General features: G+C 37.3%; 1 protein-coding gene across 1 annotated transcript in view; it reads left to right on the forward strand.

The window, feature by feature from the left end:
• ptprf.L (protein tyrosine phosphatase receptor type F L homeolog) overlaps window positions 1–20,207 on the forward strand; it is a 634,602-nt gene that overhangs the window by 249,720 nt on the left and 364,675 nt on the right. Inside the window, exon 4 of the mRNA XM_041589192.1 lies at window positions 19,501–19,600. The gene's annotated coding sequence lies outside the window, so the exon portion shown is untranslated. The remainder of the gene's footprint in view (window positions 1–19,500; window positions 19,601–20,207) is intronic.

Genomic DNA, 20,207 nt, shown 5'->3' on the forward strand with positions numbered 1-20,207 from the left:
AAAGAAGCCTTAAGCATTAAATGTTTATTGCCTTTGATAAAGACTAATGTGTTTTGAACTGTGTAATTGAAGTCTCATTTTACACTTTCTTGGAGAGGATTTCTTCCTTTTCTTTCAGTTGTGCTATTAATGTTAGTTGAAATGCTATTTTATGTGTGTGTAAAGATATTATGGCCTTATCCATCACTATTTCAAAGAGATAATCTTCTTTCAGTTTCCCATTGGGATGGATGTGGGTCAGACAACGAAGTCTAGCTTTGCTAGGCATATATATTGTGCATGTTTGAGCAGCCACCTAAATAAATAGGATATATATTAAACTGCGTTTCCATTGATATACTCTAAGGAGCCTTTGCAAAAAGCTCTTTTAAATTCCCATCTCTGCACAGTGACAAGTTCTTTAAAAGTTATGTGCATTAGATTGATGAAACACAATTTGGGTCATTTGAAAGTGCAGAATTTGGTCATTCTGTGTCATTACAGGCTTCAGAGGGGAAAAAAGAGTTTCTTATAAAGAAGCTTTTCCTGGCAGAGTGGGGATGCTGTTTAACAGGCAATCAGCAGTTTTTCAGAAAGGGAACATTGCAGAGTGAGCTATTTTATTACGTAGGGGTGTCTTCAGTTTGGCACCTAGGCACATGGAAACATTTTCTTTCAAAGTAATGGAAACTGCAAGTGGATCCACTCTTATATAATACATATTCCCCATTATGCTGAGAAATGCCTCAAAAGGCAGCTAAACCATTTGTGTAACAGGACTTCCCTTATACCAGCAATTGATCAGTAAGTGTTCCTATTTCAAATGAAATTAGATTTGCAGATTAACAGTAGAGCCAAGGAGCCAAACATAGAAATACGCAACCAGTCCTGCAGTATACTGTACTTCTTTTTAAAGGACAGGTGTATGATTATTATAGGGAAGTATTCCATCTACTGTTAAATAGGTGGTTCTCCTTAAAACCAAATTATAGTATGATGTAGACTGGTATTTTAAAACAGTTGGCGGCAGGATTAGAATACAGGCAGAATAGGAAGCAAAATAATTCCAAAACACAGAAAATGAAAATAAAGACCAACTGAATTTAGGAATTATATACTTTGAGCCTCTGCCAACTATGCTGATTTGAAGAGGATCACAGTTTCATCTGTCAGATGTGGGAAGGGAACAAAGGCTTATATTAAATGTAAACCACTTAAAAAAAAAAGAAGCATATATATATATATTGCAAAGTACCTTCTTTCTTTATACTTTATGGAAGTCTATATATCATGTTTAAAGGAATAGTTCAGTGTGAAAATAAAAACTGGGTAAATAGATAGGCTGTGCAAAATAAAAAATGTTTCTAATATAGTTAGTTAGCCAAAAATGTAATCTATAAAGGCTGGAGTGTACAGATGTCTAATAAAACAGTCAGAATCCAACTTCCTGCTTTTCAGCTCTATAACTCTGAGTTAGTCAGCGACTTGAAGGGGGGTCACATGGTACATATCTGTTCAGTGAATTTGTAATTGATCCTCAGCATTCAGCTCAGATTCAAAAGCAACAGATATGACCCATGTGGCCCCCCTCAAGTCTCTGATTGGTTACTGCCTGGTAACCAGGGTAACCAGTCTGTGTAAACCAAGAGAGCTGAAAAGCACTTTCTGACTGACTTGTTATACATCAAATCACTCCAGCCTTTATACATTGCATTTTTGGCTAACTAACTATATTAGAAACATTTTTTATTTTGCACAGGCTATCTATTTAGCCAGTTTTTATTTTTACACTGAACAATTCCTTTAAGGGCTGTAAGGACTCCCCAAGACTTACCCTACCTAATAACAGACAGGCCTCTATCTTGAGCCTAATTTATATAATTTAAAAGAAATTACACTGCCTCCCTTATTCCAGAGGAAGACATAATAGCTTGTCCGCTCTCTTTGGGAAAACTTATCTACCCCCTTAGGCTCATAGTGTAATGCAATATGAAGATAAAACAGACTGGCACACAGAGCGAATTAAACCGGGGTCCTACCCCTGGTGTGTTTATTGCGTCACACTGTGTGTAGGACCAATTCACACTGTGTGCCAGTCTGTTTTATCTCCATATTGGATTGTTGGGAGTGCCGTCTCCCTTAGGCCTTGTGCACCAGCGGAAATTGTTCCAAGGGCCTGAGTGTGACCCTCTCTACACCCATAGTGTAATGCAACACCTTTCTCACCAGGAAGGTTACTTGAAGTCCCTCTGTGCTCCATAATGGGTGGTTTGCCGATTCTCTGGAAAGCAGAGGGACTTTAAGTGGCCGTCTGTGAGCTTATGTCCAACAGATGTGATTGTTATTATTTTAAAGTATTATTAATACCGACAATAAACAACAATATACAGAATAATAAAAGTTACTGAGAAAAGTCAATAACTGCAATGAATAGCCCAAGCAAAGTTGGCACAAGCAGTACAGTACAAAAAGAGGCTTCAGTGGAGACTGGGCTAATCTCTTTAAAGAAGTCTTCAAATAGTGCAAATCATTTCAGACTGAGTCAGCGAGAACTCAGTTCAATTAATGGCTTGATTCTGTACAAAGTAACAAAACATTAAATGAAGAACACAAAACAGCAATAAGGCAAGCTATCCTCTCAGAAGCCTCAAGTATTACAGTTAAACTAGATCAATATCTGCTAAACCTTAAAAAACACACTGGACTCACAGAAGCAGGTACATCTGAGTTATCCAACTGTTAGAAAGTGAAACAAATGTACAAATAATGCCACTAAGGAGCTATAAAGAAATCAGACAGATTGCAGAGAACAAAGAAATATTACACTAAAACAAAACAGATTACTTACAAGGGTAAACCCCCAAAAGTAAAGAGATTAGAGAACCATTCAATGTACAAAATTTGTTGTTACCAAATGCTGGCTATGCTGAAGTAGCAGCCAGTAACAACGTGGCCATTATGTTTATATTAGCAGTGGTGCAGCAGAGTTGCTGTCTCAGTGGTCCACACAACCCCCACCCAGGCCCCCGCCCTACTCTGGCCCCCTCCCCCAGCTGCAATCAACCTCCACACCCCCCCCATACATACACCTGCATATACCTTGTTTTTTTTGGGCCAAGATCAAGGAGGCCAGCGGGAGGTCGGGTCAGCCCCCATAGTTTATGGGTCTGGGTCTACGGGGCCCACGAATGATGTAGTACCCAAACTTTTACTGAATTGTGCACAACTGAGCCTATAGCAAATACATGTGTTGACACAATAATGCTGGAATATAATAATAATATATAAAAATAAATGTAAAATATGTAAATATAATATAAAATATCCATCAAGATTTTAGTACATCTTTTGAAGTAACTGCTACATTGTTTTTATAATAAAACAAATTTTGTGTATATTAGAGCCGTTTAAATGTTTTTTGCTGTTTTTGACAATGACCTTTTCTACTATAGAAGAATTAGATGTTGTGAGAAACACATTTATTCTGGGTAACTTTTAGATTAATATTATATTGAGTTGAACAGTATCAACTGTTGAATATTGCCATCAAGTATTGACTCTTTCTATAATATAACCTCAAAATACTTGAGAGAACCTAATTTACTTTTAGCCAGGCCATGATTTTTTAATATGATCAGACTCCCTTTCATCCAGTATGTTTCAACTGAGAAGCTGTCATAATTCTAATTAAATTAATTAGACTATGTACTCTAAATTACTTTGTATTTAAGATTTAATGTTTCAGAGTGGCCAAGAATCCCCTAGTTGTAGTTAGTTCACAAGCCTCTTGTATAGTATTAGGGACATCAAGGATGAATGCCTCTAGGCCAATCTATCACTTAAATCATGTCCCTACATTGAAAACTATTTGATGCTCAAAATATGGAACAACTGCCCCAGTGGCATATGCTTGACTATAATAATCTAAATAAATAAGAGGCATAATATACTGAAAGCAGTTGCATCAGTACAGATGTATTAGGTGGTTAAACTCCATTAGAGCTTAATGTATATAATAAATAAGGTAATGTATAAAACTTCCACTTCACTTGAATATACACTTGTGAAAGATGCAAAATGATATTAATGAGCTTGAAAGTGTAGAGACATGCAACTAAACTGGCAAAATGGACTGGAACAATAAAACTATTTTTTTCCCTCTGGAAAAAAAGGCGCTTGCAAGGAGACATTATTACTCTTTACACATTAGAGGGCATTATAGACAGCATATAGAAAAAAAAACAATTAACAATAGACAACCCCTTAAGATCTTTATTTCAAGCAGTGAAAATGATTCTTCATGGTGAGGGCAGTGAGGTTGTGAAATGCCCTGCCGGGTTATGTTTTTATAGCAGATTCTATTGATTCTTTTAAGAGGGGGCTTTGTTGGCTTCTTAAACAAGTATAACATTCAAGGCTATAGGAAGCTCAAGATCTACAGTGAGTTAAGTATTTGTGTCCATAAATATATGGATTGAGTGTATTGGTAGGTGTATACGGGTACGTATATACCAAATGGAAGTCATTTGGAGTGGTTAAACTTGATAGACTGTTGTTTTTTTAATCAAAAGTATTTAGAAAACCAGCAGTGTCACCTTTTCAACCAAAATTAAGATTGTGACATCAGTTTATTGGCGAAACTCTCCCACTCCCTGAATGAACAACCACTAACAGAGAGATTTTAAAGACAGAGGTGTGTCAGTAGCAGAGAGCAGGAATAAGGGAGAAAATAAAGAAAAATCACGGTGCTTAATTTTGTTAAATATATGAAATATCATGGAAATCTCATTTTAGATACATTATCTTATTTCCCATTACGCATATTTCATACCAAGAAGAGATAGAAAACAAATGCAAGATGTCATGTATGTGTGTTTATCATTTAGAAACCTAACATGATTATGGTTTGGACTTGCAGGTTACCACAGGAATAATATTTGATGACATGCACCCAACCAGTGCAAGTCACTAAAGGACTTTACAGTTGTGTATCAATATTATTTTGCACATTCCAGATCCTTCTGTAACATTACTGTACTCATTGGAATGAGAAATAATGTAAAATGAGGTTTCTTTGGTGTTAAAAGTCTTGTCATATCAGACACAAAAAGCCACATTTTAATTAATGCTGTTCTCTAAGGAAATGTGTCTTTGAAGAGGTATAATGTGGAAACGGGAAACGTCTAAGTAAGAAACGCATTGTGCTTTATAACCAAACACTGAACAATTCTGCTTCTGTAAATTCTTAATAGATGCATCAACTGTATTTTATTTTCCTTTGCTATCTTGTGCATGGTCTTGAAATCATTATACATGGAAGCAAGAACTCGGCAGAAAAATCAAGAGGTTTTGTCACTTGCAGATAATGACAAGGATTTATTTATTAATATAAACTGGCTGCTGTAAATATGAGATTACTGGATTAATTACTGGGAGTCAGGCATAATTCTGATCTTGATTATTAAAGGAATACTGTCATCACATCAATGCAGCCATTTAATTTTTTTAGTCAAGCTTTAATAGCGTTCCATCATTAGTTTTCACATTACAGGTTCAGATTTCATTTATTTTTATATAGTTTATAAGGTCATTGTATCCATTTACTTTGTCTTATTTAAGCTTTCGTATGCCTTCATATCCCGTGCTGAAATCAGCAACAGGCAATCCAAACTGCAGGGTAGAAAATGTTAATGAACCATCAATAAAAACTGTAAAAAACAGATCTTGCTTAGTCTTGTGGACCTCTGGCCCTGATGCCAAGAGTAGATTCATTGTTTGCCTGAAAAGAAATAGAAATGGTTACATGGGTAGCAGGAAATAGAATCCTCCATGCAGGCAGCGGCTGTGACATTTCCAATTGAAAAGGAAATATTTTCCCCCAATATTTGCACAATATTGCACACCACTTATAGTACTTGTAAAATAACTGGAGTAGATCTGGCTGTCAATAATGCCCATTTTGAAATATTTTGATTATTTGTAAGGCAAGAGTAATGTACATATTAAGGGGCTGATTTACGTGGGTTTTGTATTTCTGTAAAATTCAAAAAATTCTTAAAGGGATACTGTCATGGGAAAAAACATTTTTTCAAAATGAATCAGTTAAAAGTGCTGCTCCAGCAGAATTCTTCACTGAAATCCATTTCTCAAAAGAGCAAACCGATTTTTTTATATTCAATTTTGAAATTTGACATGGGGCTAGACATATTGTCAATTTCCCAGCTGCCCCAAGTCATGTGACTTGTGCTCTGATAAACTTCAATCACTCTTTACTGCTGTACTGCAAGTTGGAGTTATATCACCCTCCTCCCTTTCCCCCCCAGTAGCCTAAAAAAAGAACAAGGTAACCAGATAACAGCTCCCTAACACAAGATAACAGCTGCCTGGTTGAACAACACTCAATAGTAAAAACCCATGTCCCACTGAGACACATTCAGTTACATTGAGAAGGAAAAACAGCAGCCTGCCAGAAAGCATTTCTCTCCTAAAGTGCAGGCACAAGTCACATGACATGGGGCAGCTGGGAAATTGACAAAATGTCTAGCCCCATGTCAGATTTCAAAATTGAATATAAAAAAATCTGTTTGCTCTTTTGAGAAATGGATTTCAGTGCAGAAGTCTGCTGGAGTAGCACTATTAACTGATGTGTTTTGAAAAAAACATGTTTTCTGATGACAGGATCCCTTTAAGTGTAAAAACCATGAAAAACTCTAATACAAAACTGCACCAAGAAAAAGCTGCCGAGGTAGAAGTCAATGGGAACTGCACTGATCCTGTTGGACCATTTTTAATCAATTCAGACTATTAGAGGTTTTCTAATAGTATTTTTTCCGTTCATACTTTTTATATTCAGATCTTTTAATAACTTTCATGGCATTAGTGGTTTTAGAGAAATAAGGGGGGATGCAATTCAAAATCACAAGCGTTATTTAACATGGTGTTTTTGTGATTTTTTTAAGCTGCTCGCAATGTAAAATTATTCACTGACAAATAGTACATCCCTAAGCAAAGGTTAGCGTTAATACCAGCCTTGGAGTTTCGTTAAATATTTTTTGCAAAATACGTTTTGCGATAGCGAAATTTTATTACATACACTGGGAATGTTTAGCAAAAGCCATTAAACCACTAAAATTCGACCTTTAATAAACGGGCCTCTATATGCTGTAGATCTTCGCTAAAGTTTAGCAGTAGCAGAAGTCAAATCAGAGACATTATACCAGTATATATTTGGGCATTTATACAATATTTGAATTGTGTAACTGAAATTGTGATGCTGTTTTAAGCTGCTGATAAAAATTGAAGGGGTATTTATGAATAATATGCCTCTTTGTAACAATCCTATATATCTTCTTAAAGGACAAGGAAAAGCTAATACATTTGGAGGTCCCAGTATATTTTTCTCCAGTGCTGAGCTCCTGTTCGGAAAAAATTGCACTGGTCCAGGGATCTTGCTAACTACTGTAAGTACCTTCCCGACATCTTACTAGTATTTCCCAAGATTAGCATGTACACATCTCAGTTTGTGCATGTGCAGTGCATTAGAATCAGAAAATGTAACTATAATACAAATGTAAGTCTACAAATCTAAAATAGAAAAAGAGGAAAAAAACTTCACTAGGGGGCCCATTTATTAAACCTTGAATTTATCTGGTCAAGGTTTTTAAGGGAAAAACTGGGGGAAAAAAACACATTTTTAGAGATTTATTACACCCCAAAGCTGCTAAAAATCCGAATTCGAAAATACTCCATCTCAAACCTGTCGAGGTCATGTAGAATTCAATGGCAGTTGTTCCAAAAGTTTTCTCTTGACATCATGATCTGCTCTGGTTAATCTGATGAAGTCTGGGTTTTTATCAGATAATCCATAAAAGTCGAATTGCAGTGTTGATTGAACAATACAAATTGACGATGGATTTTGACGCAACGTTTTTTTTCATTCTGACTTTTTCAAGAAAAATGATTGATAAATGAGTTCAATTCATGGAAGGGAGTTTGGTTGACTTTGTTTTAATAAAAAGAGTTAGATTAATGAGATTTAGTAAATAACCCCCTAGGTGTATGCTTTATAGAATCCGTACTTAATATTACATGCAATAAGAGTCACTGGGTAATATATAGTACATTTATTTTTTTACAACACTACTCATCTTTACTCAACATTTTATATAGCTTTCAAGCATAAATATAACCTACTTATTTGATGATAATGGCCCTTTCAGCCCAGACTTCAAAAAGAGCTAGATTCTTCTCTTTTTATATCGTAGATATAGAGCTATAGTGCTGGAAATGGTTTACCATTAGATTCCATGATTGCATTGTTACAATAAGGGAATCAGACCAATATATTCATTTCCATTCATTCATATGCCATTGCAACGTTTGATTGAAACATGATGAATACATTTTTATTAAATGTGGCTTAGTCCCCTGAGTGAGAATTCTTCTATTTCAGAAACCTAATTGCTTTTTGAATATAATATTATGTGATCTTTAGTCATTGGTGTTTGTATGACTAATAACAGACAGTGTTACGACTTTTAGTTGTATTTAAACTATAGTTATTAGGTGAATTGAGGGTCATATATTAAGGAGTCGGCATAGTGACAGAAACGCATGCAGAATATAGAGCTTACCCAGTAATGATCTTGTAATGTATTAAACATTAATATATATTGTATATATACCTATAGGGCATTTTTCTTCCTGCATTTTGTTTTCTCTAGCTCAATTTTTTTTATGTCTGTCTCCCTTTGTATGTCTCCTATTAAAGGGGTGGTACACCTTTAAGCTAACTTTTAGTATGTTATAAAATTACCAATTCGAAGCAACTTTTCGAATTATTTGCCTTCTTCTGACTCTTTCCATCTTTCAACCGGGGGACACTGACCCCATCTAAAAAATAAATGCTCTGTAATGCTGCAAATGTATTGTTATTGCTTCTTTTTATGTACCAAGAGCTGTTCCCTGTGATCATACAATTCACAGTGTACACAAACATACATGTTAGGTCACATGAGCCAATTAACAGACAAAGTTCTGTCTTTTACTCCCACAATTACTAACTATTACAGATAAAGCTGCAGTATTTCTGGTCTCTAAGTCAGCACACAGACTATCACAAAATGCTGGCTCAAGGGAAAAGATGCAAAAGGAATATTTACTGATATGTAAATTCCTGTTTGGTAGGATTCTTTAATATGCAATTTAATATGATACAAACTATCTATTGCTTAAGTATTCATTCTGGGGGTATAGTTTTCCTGTAAAGGAGAAGTAAAGCTTAACAAAGTAGAGTAGAAAAACTGCACTATATGTTTTGGGGTTCTCTACCAGCCCAAGGTAATCACAGCCCTTGCCCAAGTGGTGAAGATTTGTGCCTCTGAAGATGCTTCTGTATCTCCTCATATTCTGCTCTGCTGATTCACTGCACATGCTCTGTGTTGCTGTCAATTTTCTGAGCTTATGGACCAACACTCAATATGCTGTATATATAGAATATAAAAGTCATGATACAAGGCTGATTACTTAATACAAATTAGAATCAGAATATAATAATGAGCCCTGTAGCATCAGCTTATATAACAGGCCTACCTCATTTTCTACTTAATGTTTTGTGACAACCCCTAAGCTTAGCTTCTCAACAGGTGCTCAGAGCCCACTGAGCATGTGATTGTCACTGACACTCCTAACACAATCCAAGATGGGGAGCACTTGTGACGACTTTGAAGGCCTGAAGCATTACTGCTTTTGTTGTGAAAAAATGGCCCATGTGCTGTTTGCTTTAGGGCTAGTTCAGTCAGAGTTTTCATTGTTTTAATAGGACATAGTGGTTGACTGACCATAGTGACCATTTAATTCAAAGATCAAAAGTTCTTATAATCAGCAGTGGAGTTTTGCTGTGATAAGTATTGAACGTAGCCCACTAAAGGCAATGGCACATGGCAGGGGTGTAACAACAGCACACCAGGGCCCCACAAGAAACTTACCCTCCCTGCAGCTCCCGCCCAGCTCGCTCCCCACTGCGCGCACCGAAGTTGTGGTCTGGGAAGTTGTGGTCCGGGCCCCCCTGCAACCGTGGGGTCTGATTCCTCTATAGTTACACCACTGGCACATGGGGGTCAATGTGATGAGTAATGGTCTTGAGCTGTATTAAAAGGGCCATTGATTCACGGGAGCAGGGGGTTATTCTTTCACTGTATAGAGCACTGGTAAGGCCCCATCTAGAATATGCCATACAGTTTTGGTCTCCAGTGCGCAAACATGACATTATTGAATTAGAGAAGGTACAGAGAAGGACAACTAAAGGTGGCCATACACATAGAGATCCACTCGTTTGCCAATTACCCCAAACGCGCGGTTCTCTCCTCGATATCTGGCTGATCTGATCGTCTGCGACAACAGGATTTTTACCCCTGCCTGATCGACATCTGGCTGATGTTTGGCCATATATCGATCGGGGAAGCCCATCGGAGTGCCCCATATATGGGCCAATAAGCCACGGCAGCTTTTATCGGCCCGTGTATGGCCAGCTTAAGTTGGTAAAAGGTATGGAAAATCTTTGCTATGAGGAAAGACTGGCCAAGTTGGGGTTGTTCACGCCGGTTTTTTAATAATTCTTCCAGTTTTAAATGTGAAATTGCCTTATGTGCCATTACCCTAAGCTCACTGAAATAAAATTATAGCCAGATAGTTTGCAGTGTAGGCAAGACCCTCGCTGAACTGGGAAAAGGAAGCCCATGGGTATACTGAGGTCAGACTACAGGCAGCAAAGATTTATAGAGAAAGCCAGTGGGTGTACCTTTCCAAGAGATGAAATGCACAAAGCAAGGAGCTCACATAAAAAAGATAACTTCCATGAAAATATATTCATAATATTATTCAAAACCTTAAAATCCAGCTCTGCATTTACATTGTGATTGAGGGGATCTGCTTACTTTTGAGATTTGTTGTTTTTGTTTGCCCTTGAGAATCCCCTTGACTCCTGTCTCAGTTCTCAGCTGTTTTATATTGGGTCCTGACTCCTGTGCATATTAATGCTAATACATTCCAGAACAGAGGTGAAACTGTTCGGGTCACTGAGTGCAACATGGAGATAAGAAATGCCTGTTTGCTTCCCAGCCATTTTAATGGATTATGTCCCTGCCCCAATCAACCCGCTGAACCTGGCATTTAGAATACTCTCTGTTAAAATAATCCAGTTTAATATTTCAGCTTTCTATTAAGTAAAATTATACTGAGTTCTATTATTTAAGAGAATCCACATAAAGTCAGTAATTACAGTTTGTGATTAAACATCAATTTGATTTAGAGTTAGTATTAAATAAAAAATATCAAATTCAGCATTTAGAGTGAAATGTCAGTTAAATCTGCATAATTTTATTATAATCATATTATGCGTAACAATAAAAATCACCCATTATAGTAACCCATAGAAATAAATTAAATATCTTTCATGCAGATAACCAGCAAATTCTACCTGCTGATTGGTTGCTATGGGGTACTACACCCAAAAGATCTACATATCTTGCCTATATATTTTTATGAGGCAGATATATATTTTACTATATACCTGCCCATTATTGAAAAAGACATGTCATGTTTAATAAAAATGAATCCTCAGTTTAGCATAAGGTTGCCATAATTCCAAAGTGAAAGCCAAGGACACACAGGGAGGAGTGGGGGAGTACAACGCAGCTCAAATAAAAATTGTATAGGCCATACCTACTTTTTTACCGCTCCTTATTTAAACCACATATTTTTCTCTTATATTAAAAATAAATTTGCTTTGTGCTTGTTCCCCAGGTGAATTGCTCTCAATTTCTTTTCTGGTCCTCATATAGTGACATCCTCATATTGTACCAAGGCATAAAATGTTTATGAAATGTACATTCCCCTGGATTGGAGTCCCAGTGCCTAGGGCAGACTCAAATACAGCGTTGACTCTGAGTGCTGAGTCTACTGCAGGATTACTGGCAATTACAGGGTTAATTCAATTTTGCTGCTGAAGACAAGCTGCAATGAATCAAAGCTGACTCATACAACCTGCTTGACTTTGGAATTGTTCAGATGTTTTAAGGCCGTGCATCAATATGTATGCATGGAGGCATCCATATGTACTAAGCATGTATAAAAATAATATAAAAATATAATTACATTTAACTAGACATAAATACTCATCTCAGTTCATTGTTTGCCATGGGATATTGGCCAGGTGCAAATATGTCCAGCCGGGGAGTCGGCACTCTCGTCACTAGGTTGTACTTGCCTGGGTGCAGTGTCCAAAATTTTTGAAATAATTATTCAGTAAAGAAGGTCCGCACTCTCAGGACTTAAAAATTAAATAATGTTTTGTTAACAAAAGACTAATGTTTCGGCCTCTCCGAGGCCAGCGGGAAGGCAGTTCAGGAACATTAGTCGCCCGAAGGAGAATCGATTTGACGCTGGGTTACTAATCTCCCGAAATAGCAGTGTGTATCTCTGCCCTTAGTATGGCTACATGTTTTTGTGTTGTTAAAAATGCAATTGAAAGAGGTCCAATTCTCTCTGCCTGAAAAAAATACTGCACATAACATTGAGCTCCACCCCAGTACTTACCCTGTGATTAGTTCCTTGATTAATAAACCTATAATGACAGAGGTGCAAGACATTGTGGGAAATTGAGTATTGGCTGTAGAACAGATTACTGCAATGGTACAGATATAGGGTATGTTATCCAGAATTCTTGGGACCAGTGGCATAACTATAGAGGAAGCTGACCCCGAAGTGGGGGACCTGGACCGTGGGGTCAGCTTCCTCTTTAGCATTAAAATCCCCCCTCCCCAACACTCATCTGAAGCCTGGCCCCTCTGATGATTTCTTTGGTGTGCGGCCTGGTGTGCTTGCCATACGTCACTGCTTGGGACCTGGAGTCACCATGTAAATTGGATCTCCCTACCTTTAGTATTGATAATTAAACCCAACTTAAACTTGAACTTATATTCATAACCAACAGTAAAGAGACTCACAAGTGTGTAACTTATACTACTTTCAAAAGCAATTACAGTTGCAATTATTTTAAAATTATTGAATATTTGTAATGAATGTATGTTTTATGTTTTGGGTAGCCGAGCTTTATTAGCAGAGTCATGCCATTACACAACAGTAACTTTCACTTTTTAAACTTCCAGGAAGCATGCACAGTATAAGTCTTGAACACAGTGACATCTACAGGCCATTTGTATAAAACATATTCCCCCTATAGTAGGAAAGCATTTGGGCAAATGTAATAAACAACAACAATGCATCTTAAAGCAATAATATACATTATTCACATAACATAATCCTGGGTCCATGCAGGTAGGTTTCTGATTCTCTCAGTTCGCCTTATAGGTTCACTTTCTTCAGGCCTATTGCAGTTGACATCAGGAGTAGTAAAATGTCCTTCATCAAATGGAGCTTCTCCAAAGTCATATCTAACAGGAGCAAGACGACTTGCATTCGATATGCGTTCATCAGACAGTTCATATGTGTATGGTTCTTGCTGGCGTCTCACTTCAAGTGGTGTAGTAAATTTAGATTGTCCTTGTTACAGTATTCCTGGTTTCTTAATTCTGACTAAAGATCCAGGCTGAAAGTGCACTTCTGTAAGTAATGTATCAGTGTTTGCAGATGAAACAAAACTATCCAGCCCAATTAATTTCATCCAGGATGTGGCATCCTTCCAACACGAACTTGACAAACTGGCAATCTGGGCAGCTAAGTGACAAATGAGATTCAATGTTGAAAAATGTAAAGTCATGCACCTGGGATGTAAGAATATCCAAGCCACTTATACTCTTAATGGGACGGCACTAGGCAAATCCATTATGGAAAAGGACCTTGGAGTCCTTGTAGATGATAAACGTGGCTGTAGAAAGCAATGCCAGTCGGCAGCATCAAGGTCAAATAAGGTCTTGAGCTGTATTAAAAGGGGCATAGAGTCACGAGAGGAGGGGACCATTTTTCCACTGTATAGAGCACTTGTAAGGCCCCATCTAGAATATGCCGTACAGTTTGGTCTCCATCACTCAAACAGGACATTATTGTATTAGAGAGGGTACAGAGAAGGGCAACTAAGCTGGTAAAAGGTATTGAAAATCTTAGCTATGAGGAAAGACTGGGCAAATTGGGGATGTTCAGGCTGGAGAACGGCGCTTAAGGGGTGATATGATAACTATGTATAAATAAATAAGGGGATCATATAATAATCTCTCTAATGCTTTATTTACCAGTAGGTCTTTCCAGCTGACACAAGGTCACCTATTCTGATTAGAAGAAAAGAGGTTCCGCCTAAATATTCGGAAGGGGTTTTTTTTTACAGTGAGAGCTGTGAAGATATGGAATTCTCTCCCTGAATCAGTTGTACAGGCTGATACATTAGATAGCTTTAAGAAGGGATTGGATTGCTTTTAAGCATGTGAGGAAATACAGGGTTATGGGCGATAGCTCATAGTACAAGTTGATCCAGGGACTAGTCCCATTGCCATTTTGGAGTCGCAAATTGGAGAGACTTCAGATGGGTTTTTTTTGCCTTCCTCTGGATCAACTAGCAGTTAGGCAGATTAAAAAAATAACTAAAAGGTTGAACTTGATGGACGTGTGTCTTTTTTTCAACCTTACTTACTATGTTACTATGTTCTCTTGCACCACGTTTTCTGTATAAGCCTTGCATTTGGCTTTTTGACGTTTCACAATGTCAGCAGTAGATGATTTTGTAGGCACAGTATTTTGTGGAAGATTGATGTCTGCAACATGCGCATCTGTCATGTAATAATTTAGCTGCAGATGATTGGGTTGTTGTAGTTATGTAGGAACTCTGTTGTAAATACTTTCCAAGATTTCCCAGTAAAATTTGCTGTCTGTAGTGCTTCTTTCAGACTTCTGTTGAATTGCTCAATATCTCCATTTGCTTGTGGGTAATACACTGAAGATTTCTTATGCACAATATTCCTCTCTCTCAGAAAGGATTCAAACTCATTTGAGACAAACTGTGGTCCGTTGTCTGATATTAACTCCTTTGGATTACCTACTCTGCTGAAGACTGTAGACAGAAATGTTATTACTGTAGCTGATGTTATATGAGAAACAAATGCAATTTCAGGCCATTTACTGTAATAGTCTATCAAGGTTATAGCAAATCTATAGTCTATAGGAGCATCTGCAAAAGGACCGACAAAATCAATAGCAAGTTTTTCCCATGCTGTTTCAGGAAATGGTACTGGTTTTACACCTGGTCTCAACTTAACTTTGTGTTCAAAATTCTTTGCACAGCCCAGTGAAGTGTTGCTTTGTGATGAAATTTTAGACACTGGCTGTGTGGCAGGCACTGGTGCTGTAGTAATGAGACCATCAAATAGTTGTAGGTTTAATGCAGCAAAGAGATCCCTTCCAAGTATAGCAGTACCCTTATTCACAATGTAAAAGTCACATTTTGCAGTATTTGATTTAAATAGTACAGTCACTGGCAAGCAACCAAGCACAGGGATTGGATCCTTTAGTAACTGACCAGTTTCAGGACAGGTGCAACAAGTGGATCTTTTGCAAAATATTTCAAGAAAATATCCTTTGGTAGTATAGAAACAGCTGAACCTGTATCAAGCATCAGGTTAATGGAGTGTCCCTTGTCAGCAGAAGCAGTACTGACATGTACCAGCTTTATCCACACTTAATACTATGACATTTGTAGTAGTGACTTAATGAACATCTTTAGCAGAACTACGGCAGATCTTAGCAAAATATCCTACTTTTGTGCATTTGCGGCACGGTTTAGCTTTTGCAGGACAAGTAACATGATTTGCATTGTGTTGTGTTGAACCACAGCGAAAGCAGTATTTTCTATTTGAATTTGCTACATGGTTTTGCAGTGTAGGTGAATCCCCGTATTTTGCCTGTGACTGTGCATTATTAGGCCACAGTGTTGACTGACTGAGAGTTTTAGCCTCTGCCACTGCTGTTTCAATTTGGCTAGCAACTGTAATAGCCTTTGCAAGGGTTAAATCCTGCTCTAGGAGCAGTCTCTCTCTAATGTGAGGTGAGTTTGTTTTTTCCACTATTTGGTCTCTTAGCATTTCATCTGTTAGATTCCCAAAGTCACAGGTAACAACCAGCTCTCTCAAAGCTGCTACAAACTGTTCTGTGGATTCGCCATTACGTTGTCCACGTTGGCAAAATTCATATCTTTCAGCAACCACATATATAAACCAAAAAGGGGGAACACAAGGGACTTCTCCCCACACTACCTATGTCTGAAAAATCTGAGGGCAAAATTATAATAATTGAATATCAAAGTAAAATAAAAAGCAATTTTTATTCACCACCATGCCATATTGAAACAGTGAGATTAAAACCATTTAAAATAATAAACAGCGCTGCATATGAAACTGAAGGGATCCCTTCTAAAAGGACAAAAAACCCAAAAGCTGGTTATATTAAACAACTCAGGGAGAAATTAGCATGCTATTAAGTATGGTAATAAATTAGTAATGAGAAATGTGATGGAAAAGCTTAGGAACAAGATTGTGGGTGGACGTTTATAAATCCAATAATACAATGGGGTTCAGTTGAATGAGTCCATCTTGATCCTAGACGAAAGAAAGATTCCAAAATTCTTGAATAAACAGCATGTGAATATTCCCCTATTTCATATAAAGTGAAACAGATTTGCAGGGGGGGGGAAACCCCTGAGTTTTTGATGTTTATAGGTCGGTATTTAAATGACTCGAATCCGTGGGTTTATGCTTGCTGGGCGTGCTGGGGTTTGTATAGGCCCGGGGAAGGGGTTAACTCGCCTACAATATGCATTGGCGATTAAACCATCCGAGTACAGTTGCACCGCATGTATTCCCAAGGACATCCAAATGTTCGCAAGTATTAAATCCACCGCTTATAGTAGCGGTTCTGTAGCCCTCATAAGAAATGAAGCGGCTGTGCGATAATGTTGTCCCGGACCTCCCCCAGTCACGCCAGAATGCAGTCCGAGAGGGAACCCCCTACAGCCAGGCTGTGACTGGGGGAGGTCCGGGACAACATTATCTTTTTGGTGTTGGGGAGACTAACTAGCTTGTCTTTATCTTATGGACGGCTCATACAGCGTTAAAATAGAATTATATTTAATCAAGAAAGGTAGGCAGGATTTTCTATCATATCGGTTGACAGTTTTGAGAATCTTTACTGGATATTTGTCATGTCTGAGAACTTGCTTATTTATTGGGGTGCAGCATGGACAATCAGCATTAACTGTGTCTTATCCCCAGTCATATAATAAGGAAACCTTAAACATAACCCTGAACTTGTTAGTGTCATTGTGCTGACGTACGTTGCATCATTGTTGTGCCATTAAAGAATACAGTACTTGTCCTGCTCTGCTTTCTCCTCTCCATCCGTGTGCACCCTCTTACCTTGCAAGTGACTCATGCACATATTAACTAACTCAAGTCACTCTGCACAGGGAAAAGCTTAATTAAGCCTAGTTGTTCCTAGCACAGTGTGTAAATAGAAATAAAAATTGCTATGATCTTGCTTATCTCTTTATTGGAGAACTGATACCTAAAATGTACATATAGTTTATAAATGTGGCTACTAAATGTAACCAATATTGTAAAATATAAGTATTAGAAGTCACTGAGGAGTTCCATGGCCATTTAAAGGCACAAGGTCCCAGGATGAATCTGTCTGAAAATATCCAGCTGAGCATATGCCAAAAAAGATTTTTTGAACCCTCAAGACTGAATTATTGTAATGCGCCAATTTTACGTTCCCTACACTGGATCCCAATTAAGTGAAGGATTCTCTTCAAAATATCTCAAAATATTCTCTAAATAATCAAGGCCCTCTTTATCTGGAAGAACTTCTGATTTCCTCATTTCCCCACTTGTTCACTCCTATCTTTAGAAATACTCAAGACACCCAACATTACACTAAAATCCTTTGGATCTCATTCCTTTCTATCAAGCAGCACCACAACATGGAACTCTCAACCCTACACAGTCCAAGGAACATCATATTTGGTTTAAAGCATATTTACAACAAAAACATCTCTTCATCCAGGCTTTTTGAATAGAATAGGAAGCATTTCATCACTCAGTAATGTGTTAACAGCTTAGAGTACCATGTGAGTAGGGTTGCCACCTTTCTGCTTACCTAATACCAGCCTTCAGAATGGGGAAAAGCTGTGATGTCACTTGGGGGGTGGGGTTTTTATTTACGGTTTTCACTTCCTTTTTAGGGTATACAAGTATTTTCCTCATTGTTACTTTTCGTAAAGTAAATATAAATATACATTACAAAATAAAGTTCAACAGAATAAGGTGTAATTTGAACCTTGAAAGGTGAAATGTATGTTAATGGCCACTTGTACAGTGTCTGTCAGTGTCGTCCACTTTTAGGGAGAGAGCCCAGAAATATTTAAGAACAAATAGAAAATAAGACAGTTATAATACTGCAGGAGAAATTATGGTTTACAAATAAACTTTACTTTATGAATTTACAAAGAATCAGTAAACATTTTTACCTTGAAACTAATTCTATCAAAATAGAAGAGTCAACTTGTGCCCTCAAGGTTCACCTCACCTAAAAGTGCCAACAACACAGGTTGTTTTATGTGATGTGTTTTATTATAGAGATCTGCATTGCAATGCTCAGGGGTATAGATTCCCTTTAAGGACTTCTAATGCAGAGCAGGGGCTACAATAAAAACTGAACTGGCCGTTTTCAGTTTCCAGGGATGATCAATACCAGTCACAAGTGAAGACGAGAAAAAAGGTCAAAAGTTATATAGGGCACACAGTGCAAGATAACTGTCCGATGGATTGTCAACAATTTATCCCATTAATAAGTGAGCTGCATGCATAAGAGCCCAGTTAGTTTAGGGATATCGATTGGCATGTCTTGTAAAAATGTCAGGAATATAAACTTAGATGTGGTAGGAATGTAACCTAAGAAATATGGGTTTAAAACGGTTTATTGTGAATTCTGAGTAAGTCTTTAAGGACATGCACAAGGTCAATTCCAATGGGTACACCAAGCCATCAAGCCTGTGCAAGCAGACTTTTTTCTTTGTCATTTTTAGTTTGGAATCTAGAGCCTGTTTTATGTTTGTTTTTCAAAGTCGCACATGGTAAAACAATCATTGTCTTCCCTTTTAAGTCAGAAATCTGCATATTTAATATAGAATCATTGTCGTAATGGCGAGACTGTGCTATAAATAATAAGTAAAGCTGAAATCACAGAAACTATGAAAACTGCAGGTGTTTCTATCTAATATTAGGGGGTTATCTGCTAACTTTTCCCTCACTGAAATAAAGAATTGATTGTTCAATGTAAGCCTGCATAATATTGCATGTTTGCCAACAAGAGCACACTGCAGAGCATTTATTTATGCATGTTGTTTATGGAGAAACCATTTTTCATTTTAATTATGTTTTGGTTACAAAATTTTTATCTTAATCTTATTTGTCATTTAAAATGAGATAAGTTCCAGCTTTTGACATCCATCTGTTTTCCTAGGTTTTTTCCAACTAAGAAGTTGTTTTCTAGAGTGTAGTTGGCTTCCTGTATGAGTTCATTTACAGACATCTCAATGGCGTCCCTGAACCAACCCAACAAGGTGAGTTCCCTTGCTTTATCATACCTGTATTTTGTTGTCCTTTGCTTATTAATATTATTGTATATAAAATATATTGTTTCTATATTACCAATAATTTTAGCTATGGTTTAACACTCTAAAAGAGGCAGGCTTTAATTACACAAAGATTAGTAAGTGATTGTAGTTCAATGCATCATATTTTGACATATGCAACTGTAAGTTCCTTATACTTTCATATAAAATCAAGTCCGTCAGTCTGCTGGTAATATAATATACCCTTCATTGCATTTGACACAAAATATACCCGAAATAAAGTCAATCTATGTAGAATGAAGATTGATATAAGGAAAACAACAACACCTTGATACTTCAGTCTTACATCTTTGCAAATGCTTTCCAGCAATTAGGAACATCAAATCAAATGTATGGGCATCTTAAATATCAATGGCTGCTGGATATTTTGTGAAATTCCTACATCTTAAATCCCATCTCCTACAGTGCAAATGCAAAATTTAGCCTTGTTCTTTCCCGTTTTTACATCTTCCTGTCACCTTTGATGGAATACAGACACATGCTAAAACATTGTGGGTCATAAGCATTTTGTCCTCCAGGTGACAAGTGGAAGTTC

This window comes from Xenopus laevis, chromosome 4L, assembly GCF_017654675.1.
Source record: "Xenopus laevis strain J_2021 chromosome 4L, Xenopus_laevis_v10.1, whole genome shotgun sequence".
In the NCBI taxonomy this organism is placed as follows: Eukaryota; Metazoa; Chordata; class Amphibia; order Anura; family Pipidae; genus Xenopus; species Xenopus laevis.